A 9,653-nucleotide genomic window follows, 5' to 3' on the forward strand; every position below is an offset into this window, starting at 1 on the left:
TATAATTTCCATCATTGAGTTCAATTCCGCCCAATACTATCAAACAATGCCATTTGCTACTAATATTTTTTTTTTCATGTTTTTACTTAAAAAGGTGATATAAGACCTACTGTTGTTATCATAAAGGCATAATCCCTCTCTTCATGTATTAGATCAAAGTTTGAAGTTCCAACCCCTTTTTCCATCAGGTTCATATGGAATGGTATCACAGCGAAATACCTTACCTAGGTTGGTGCTACCATAACACTTTGTATCTTGTCCATGCTTCAACACTTAGGGGGTGTTTGGATTAGATTTTTAGCTTATTGCTTATAGTTTATTTGTGGTGGGAATAAGCAATAAGCAATAAGCATGAGAGGAATGTTTATTAAAATTAGTTTATTTAGCCTAATAAGCTGGATTTTATCCAAACACTTAAATTAACTTATTGTGGGAATAAGCAATAAGCACCTCTTTTTTACTATCCAAACACCCCCTTATTAGCCTTTGTAAAGTGTTAATGTATTCTCTTAATACAATGTATGTAAAACCATATAATACTAGTATAACTTCGAAAAAATAACAAAATTTGTTTACATCGTAAACCAATTTATATAGATATGCATATACATAAGTTTCTATACATGTTACACCTCGTCCATATAAAAGAAGGTGATATTCAAGCTTAAACCTAACAATAAATCAGCTAAGTCAAGCAATCATTTCATGTCTATCAAACACATGTGGTAATGATTCAATTTATTTTATTATTTTTTCCTTAATGAGGGTGTGGTTGCGGTTCCGAGTGTAGTTCTCTCCTCGGCTAGAAAGTGTACTCTCTCTCTCTCTCTCTCTCTCTCTCTCTCTCTCTCTCTCTCTCTCTCTCTCTCTCTCTCTCTCTCTCTCTCTCCTTGCCCATAATTTTAAAATGGATGCCACACCACAATCTTATATGACAATCTTATATGGAGTTGATGTGAAGATGAGGTTGAGAGTTTTGCCATGGTAGAACCATGGCATGGCATAGTCTTATCTCCTATAAGATGTCAAAAGCGTCTTGTTGGCGTAGCTAGTTTATGTCCAATGTATATAGAATCAATAATTTGGAAATCGGCGAATGTCGCATGATGCATACGTCCAATTGTACCAAATTCACGAATAATCTCAATTAATTTATATGAAAATGAAGCGAATTGAATTATAATTTACCGACAATACTAACATTTAGCAAAAATAAATAAATAGACACGTCAAACATGGAAAATCGTTTATTCGTCACTTCAAACATACTTAATTGTGTACCACATTATAAATTGTTTTATTTATGAAGTTTGACATCGTTATTATAATGAAAAGTAATAATCATACTAATATATAAATTATTCATAAATTTTATATCAAGTAAACAAAACTTATAACGTGTTAACTAGATCCAACCTAGTATTTAAGCCAGCATAAAATTTAATTATTTTAACTAAAACTCAATTTGATATTTTATTTGGCCCATCTAACCTTGTACAATTTGCAAGCTATAGTTCATTAGTACCTAAATTATTCGACCTGCTTTGGTTTTCTAGTGAATACAAACCACCGAACAATGAAACTGGATTTTATATTTAATATGCAAAATATATATCATTCATACTTAATTATATTCTGAAAGAAGAGGCCACGTTATGTCGTTATCCCACACACGTATCACTAACTTATTTTATTTGCATATGTCTTAGGAAACATCCTCATGTTCTTTAAATATTTTCTCTATTTTTGTTTTTGTTTTATGCATATAACCTTGACCAGTAGCAATGTATTTCAATCATGCTTTTTAAGACATTCTTCAGCTTTTGTAAAATAAATAAGAATCCAATGTTTGACCATCTTTCATAATATATATATATATATATATATATATATATATATATATATATATATATATATATATATATATATATATATATATATAGGGCCGGTCCAGACGGTGGGAACCCAGGCGGCCGCTTAGGCCCAAGTCTTCATGGGGCCCACAATTTCTTAGCTATATATATATATATATATATATATATATATATATATATATATATATATATATATATATATATATATATATATATATATATATATAGTTAGGTTATTTTGTTTTTACTAACTATTGTATGCCAGAATGCATAGATCCGGACCAACGGATGAAATTAACCAATAGACATGATTTGAGGGTGTATGATATTACAATGGGATAACATGTACTATATAATCACACAAATTCTAGCAAAAGGGTATTTTGGACAATTAACTACATTTATAATAGGAAAATTTCGGATTTTTAGGGATAATTAATTCTCCTAATTTTAAAAATCTGAATTTTGTTAATTAATTCAATTTTAATTCTAACGTAATTTGTATACATAACCGATTTTATTCTGTCAGAATATTTTTTTGTTAGAATAATGTTATTTCACAATCTTATTCTATTAGAATATTATTGAAGAATAATAGTATTATTGAATCCAATGTTGAAAAATAACAACATTCTAATATATTCTTATACATCCGAACTTAAATATAAAATTCATACATATTCTTACAGATTAAAAGCCTTATACATTTTAATATAATTATACATATTCTAAAAGAATATCAACAAAAATGAATAAAATTCTTAAAAAATTAACAACATTCTAAAATTACGAGTGTGATCAAACTTTATTCATTCTTCAAGTTATTCTTATTAGGTCTTCAACGTATTCTTCCAGCCATTCCTACCACAAATAAAACAAAAACTAATAATGGTTAAAAACATGTTACTTGCAATTAACTATCACTTTATATATTCTGGTAGAATACATATAATATGATAGGATACATAGAATACATTCTGGCAAAAAAAAAACATAGATTTTATTCTGGCAGAATAATAGGCAATCCAAGAGAAATATCTATTACAAAAAGAGAAAAAAAAAAGAAAGAAAGATTAAAGGGTAAACAAAGATTCTAAAAGAATCATTAAATATAATTTGTCGTTACCATTTAATTCTGATAGAATATATATGCAATTACCATTTATAGCATCATACAATTACCCATTACTATTGTGTAACCAAAATATATTATAAAATTTTTAACAAAAATTCTTAAAGAATCATTAAACCTAAAGTGTAATTATCATTTTAAATTCTAACTGAGTTTACTCTAACATAATATACTATACAAAGCATAATGTATTCTTACAGAATCTACTATATTGTGTATTTTATTTTCCTAAAAACATTAGTATTCTGTTAGAATACATTGTATAATAGTTTCTTTTCATTAGTATAAGTAATGAAACCATGAAAACTTATCATCTATAATCAAGTTGCAACATAAACTAATAAAATAAAAAAAAAATTACCTAGATGAGTATATTTGTATGTGAAGGTCCAAGAGCAAATCGAGTATTTCTCACAAGTTGGGATGAAATATCAATGTTTTTATCATCATCTTTTCTATTTTAGTTATATAAACATTATCACCAACCTGGAAGGTGTTAGAAACACATCAAAAATATTCTAAGCATGAAAAGATCTTCAAGCATAAGGTAGTCATGGCATCATTTAGAAACCTTTTGAATTTGCTATTTTATATTACATTTATGTATTACCACTAAAGATGCATCACGTAATAAAAAAATGAATAAGGAACGTATTTCCTAAGTGAACACATACAAGCATGTATATACACATCATATATTGTCAAGTGAAATACAAGTAGCATAATACATTCTACTAGAATAAACCTAGCATGTAATAAGAAAAAGTACAACCAAACACACTAACACACTAAACACACTAAACACACTAACACACTAATCAAATTCACCTAAAATCAATCATATACAAAATCAATCATGAGAAAATGTACATCCAAACCCACCGATCAAACAAATTGTATATATTATATCAAGTTCTCTTTTAGACATTTTCACAAACACCTTACATGCAATAAGATAAAGTACAGCCAAACACACTAACATACTAATCGAATTCATTAGATAAGTTAACTTAGAGAAGACAGAGAGAAATGTTGACGACATAATATAAATTAACATAGATATACACTAGATTACATGTTGGAGACGACATAATATAAGTTTCCTTCTTTCAAACATAACTCGGCCTTATCTGTTAACTACTTAACAATCCTTCGCTCTTCCATTAGGGCACCCGAATCAGCAATCGTCATGATCAGTACAAAACCTAAAAACGATAGAAGAAAAAATCAAATCGGACACCGAGTATTGCTAAAACAGGGGTAAGACTGAATCAAATCTTTGCAAATATTGAAAAGGGGAAAAGGGTTTATGTACTTTGAAATGTAAATAATGTTTCAGACATGGCCAGATCGTGAAGAAGAGAGGTTCAACAAATGTAATCGGAAGAGCTTAAGGAGATTTGCGGAACCCTAGATTGCAGGGGGGAGATTCGATCTGGAAGAGGCATTTGTGGAAGAGAGAAGAAGAAGAAAAATGGTATTACCGTCCTTTGAAGGTGTCCTCTTCAATTTTGTTTTTAATCGATCTACAGGGATGGTGGGAAGCTGTGAAATCGATTTAAGGCTAATGTTCTATATTTATCTTTGCTTGTTGTGTGATATAAGGAATTGTTGTTGATCTACCATAATTAACTATGCAAAGATTACTATAATACCCTTAAATTATTTATTTAATGATTTATTTTTTCCTAATTTCCTATTGGTGCATTCACGCACACAATAGTTGCTAAAAACATTTGAACCTATATATAAATGTATATATATATATATATATATATATATATATATATATATATATATATAGCCAAGAAATTGTGGGCCCCATGAAGACCTGGGCCTAGGCGGCCGCCTGGGTTCCCACCGTCTGGACCGGCCCTATATATGTAATATGGACCGATCATTTTGAGAATTAGGATAAGGGTAAATTTGTAATCTTAACTATTAATTAATTTTGGTAACTAAATAATTAATTCATTAATCTCTTTTATTTAGGCAAGTTTGTTTAATTATTTAAAACCCACACATCGATCAAGCCCCAAAAGACGTCGACATTCTTCTTCTTGTTCCCTCTCCATTTTCAGTCGCCTTCCTCCTTCCCCCCACTGTCTGGTGTGCTCGATTAATGCTATTGTTATTGTCGGAACTCCTCGCCGCCACCGACCCACAGTGTCCGCTACCAACACCACCAAGGAGGAGCAAGAAATCAGTCGTCCATGTATTGACGGCAAGAATAAGGGATTTTTTTGACAAATGCTTTTACATCTATGAAGGTACATAGTTTAATAAAATCGGTCTTCAAGTAATCAAACTCAAAAGTCAACATTGTGTGTAAGCTTCTTAAATCATTCTTTACTTCGAGTTTAAAAAAATCAAACCTTGTATGTTCTTTTCTTTCCACTGTTGATTCTTCCACCAAATACCAACAACACCCACATCCAATACCACCCTCCACCAATGCCGCTTACATCCAACACCCCCTCGGTAAGTTTGATCTCATAAAATCGATTTTGTATACTCCAAATTTCTGCAATCTATTATTTTCACACATAGGTAAAGGAAAAAAATCCATTTTTTGGGTTTTGTATTGCTCGGTTTGATAAGAAAAAAACAATTATGTGTTGTTATTGCTACAATTTAAAAAGAGAAAAAAACATTTGCGCGTGTCTTTTGGTTTGGTGTTTGATCTGATACTAGATATGTAATCTACATTGTCATTATGTCCTCCATCTGTTTGATAATTTGCCTCAAAGAGAGATGTGAATTGTCATTTTTGTTATACTATTAATTCTTTATTTCTAGTTTTTTAGTTGATTGAACGTTTCTTCTTATACTAATTTGTGCTAGGTTCATATGTACATCAAAAATGAAGATCCCCAAACTCATCAAGACTATCTCGACCATTCAAATTATGGTTTGTTTCCATTTTTTATATTTATTTTACTTTCTTACATGTTACATTCCCTTTTTTGGTTTGTTTAACATTTTAAATTTTCAGTTTGCATTGATATATAATATTGGCGATTGGTCATTCTGCCAGAATTAAATCTAGTTCTGTCGAAATGGAATCAGGAATTTCAGTTTTGTTGGAATAAAATCATGATATTTCATCACTAATTTGTGCATTATCTACAATTGTTGGTTATGGATTTTGGTGAAATTCATAGGTCTTCAAATTTGTAAAAAAGCCTTTAGTTTTTTATTTTTCATTTGCTAATGTATTATTGGGTTCTAAACTACAATTGGATTTGATTTCACAAATGCTTGAAGAACGCACCGCAAAATTGAAAGTGATTCTCAACAACAATATTCTTTTAGAATGTACTAGTGTCCGAGAAGAGGATATTCCTAAAACCGCTTTCCGAACCTGCTACGGACATTATGAATTCGTCGTAATGCCCTTCGGTCTAACAAATGCACCTGCCGCATTCATGGACCTAATGAATCGAATCTGTTGACCGTTCCTGGACAACTTCGTCATTGTGTTTATCGATGACATCCTCGTCTATTCTCGAAGCAAAGAGGAGCATGGCCAACATCTCCGACAAATCTTAGAGACTCTGCGAACGGAAAAGCTTTACGCCAAACTCTCCAAGTGCGAGTTCTGGCTCCGGAGTGTGAATTTCTTAGGCCACGTAGTTAGCCAAGACGGAATTCATGTGGATCCCTCTAAGGTCAAAGCTGTGGAAGGATGGGCAACTCCGACTACGCCCACAGAAATTCGTCAGTTCTTAGGCCTAGCAGGCTACTATAGGAGGTTCATCCAAAACTTCTCTAAGATCGCCAAGCCGCTTACCTTGCTCACGCAAAAGGGCGTGCCATTCAAGTGGACAGACCAACAAGAAATTGCATTTCGAACCTTGAAGCAAGCTCTCTATAGTGCTCCTGTGCTATCTCTACCCGAAGGAACGGAAGATTTTGTAGTCTACTGTGACGCGTCAAATCAGGGCTTAGGTTGCGTTCTCATGCAACGTGGAAGAGTGATAGCATACGCGTCCCGCCAACTAAAACGCACGAGGTAAATTACATGACCCATGACCTAGAACTGGGAGCCGTGGTCATCGCCCTAAAAATTTGGAGGCACTACCTGTACGGCACAAAGTGCACCATCTTCACGGACCACAAGAGCCTCCAGCACATCTTGAATCAGAAGGAGCTGAACACGAGACAACGAAGATGGGTGGAATTGCTAAACGACTACGAATGCGAGATCAAGTACCATCCAGGCAAGGCCAACGTGGTAGCCGATGCATTAAGTCGGAAGGAGTACTCTAATCGCCGTACGAAAACGCACTCGATAACCATTCAGTCTCATATGGCCACTCAAATTGCACCAGTCTAGGCAGAGGCTATGGAAGCGGAAAATAGAACTAGCGAGGCGTTACGCGGGATGGAGAAGAACCTAGAAGTCAAGGAGAATGGGGTATACTACTTCATGAACCGTATTTGGGTCCCAAAAATCGGAGGATTTAGAGAGACCGTTATGAAGGAAGCCCACAGGACACGATACTCCATTCACCCTGGTTCGGACAAGATGTATTTGGACATTAAGCAACACTATTGGTGGCCTAACATGAAGGCGGAAATCGTGACTTATGTTGGTAAGTGCCTTACGTGCGCCAAAGTAAAAGTGGAGTACCAGAAACCTTCCGGATTGTTACAGCAACCGGCGATCCCTGAGTGGAAATGGGAGGGGATTTCTATGGATTTCGTGACCAAGCTGCCCAAGACGTCGGATGGATTGGACACCATATGGGTAATAATCGACCGACTGACGAAATCTGCCCATTTCCTGCCAATCAAAGAATCCTACAAGATGGAGAGACTGACGCGTTTGTACCTACGAGAAATCGTAAGACTCCATGGAGTGCCAAAATCTATCATCTCGGATAGGGACAGTAGGTTCACATCGCGCTTTTGGCAATCACTCCACAAGGCAATGGGAACTCATCTCGATATGAGCACCGCATATCACCCACAAACGGACGGTCAAAGCGAACGAACCATTCAGACGCTTGAAGACATGCTTCGTGCATGTGTAATAGACTTTGGAAAGTCTTGGGATACCCACCTGCCGTTGATTGAGTTCTCATATAACAATAGTTACCATTCAAGCATCAAGGTGGCTCCTTTCGAAGCACTGTACGGGCGTAAATGTAGATCCCCATTATGTTGGGCTGAAGTAGGTGATACCCAGCTAGCTAGAACACATACGTCGGACAGAGCACTAACAGGACCGGAAATCATTCGCGAAACCACGGAAAAGATCGTTCAGATCAGAGCTCGATAGCAAGTGTCGCGTGACCGACAAAAGAGCTACGCCGATAAACGGCGAAAGCCCTTAGAATTCCAGGTCGGCGATCGAGTACTGTTAAAAGTCTCACCCTGGAAAGGGGTTATACGTTTCGGAAAACGGGGAAAGCTAAACCCACGGTACATTGGACCTTTCGAGATCATCGCCCGAATAGGTCCGGTAGCATACAGACTACAACTACCCGCGGAGCTAAACGGTGTACACCCCGTGTTTCATGTCTCTAATCTGAAGAAGTGTCTATCAGATGAAACCCTTGTCATTCCTCTTGACGAAATCGAAATTAATGAGAATCTCCTGTTCGTCGAAGAACCAATCGAAATCATGGACAGGGAAGTGAAGCGTACTAAGCAAAGTCGCATCCCGATCGTGAAGGTACGGTGGAACGCAAAGCGTGGGCCAGAATTCACGTGGGAACGCGAGGATCAAATGAAGCAGAAGTACCCTCACCTATTCTAGCATTCTCAAATCTAGCTTTCAAACAGAATTTCGGGACGAAATTCCCTCTAACGGGGGGATGATGTCACAACTGGAAATTTTGTGTCATGTAATCTATACATTCAAGCTAATGTGAATCAAAAACTTCAATCAAATACATCATACTAATACTACAAATAGTCATCAAACAATTGGAGACCCTAAAAGTCCTTGTTTAAGTCCATTTTGGACTAGGACTCCCCTATTGGATCCAAATGGACCAATAAGCTTCCAATTAGACTATCATGGGCTTAGAACCCTAATTGGGCTCTAATTGGACCCACACTAATTTATTTCAACATTTTGGGCCATGTTGGGCCTAGAATGAAATGAATTGAAAGCCTTGATCCATGATTAACCTAATCTAGCTTATTAAAGCATAAAAATCACAATTTTATTTTATAAGGCCAATAAACACCTAAACTACCTCTAATATTGGGCTTAGGGGCAAAAAGCCCAAAAATCCTTTCTTCTCTCCCCATTCTCGGCCCAAGCCCAAGGAAAAAGGGAGAGTTGACCTTGGGTTGCCACCTCACTTTTATTTGTTGGGTTTCCATGCACATAACTCATGTTCCCAAGCAAGCATCATATCAAAATCACATCCCTTCTTCCTATCTCTCTCACTCTCGGCCATACACCCACACACACCCACAAAAATCTCTCAAATTCTCTCTAGATCATCTCAAGAACTCTCCTTCCTCTCCACTCAAAAATCTCGAGTTTTAGGAAGCATTCAAGAGGAAATTACCACAAAATCCTTCATCTAAGGTAAGAAATGCTTGGATCTATGAATTAAATTCTTTGTTTTATCAAAATCCTTTCCTAATCTATGCAAAAATCGTGATCTTGCATCCTAGAACCA

Source organism: Lactuca sativa, chromosome 7, assembly GCF_002870075.4.
Source record: "Lactuca sativa cultivar Salinas chromosome 7, Lsat_Salinas_v11, whole genome shotgun sequence".
Lineage (NCBI taxonomy): Eukaryota > Viridiplantae > Streptophyta > Magnoliopsida > Asterales > Asteraceae > Lactuca > Lactuca sativa.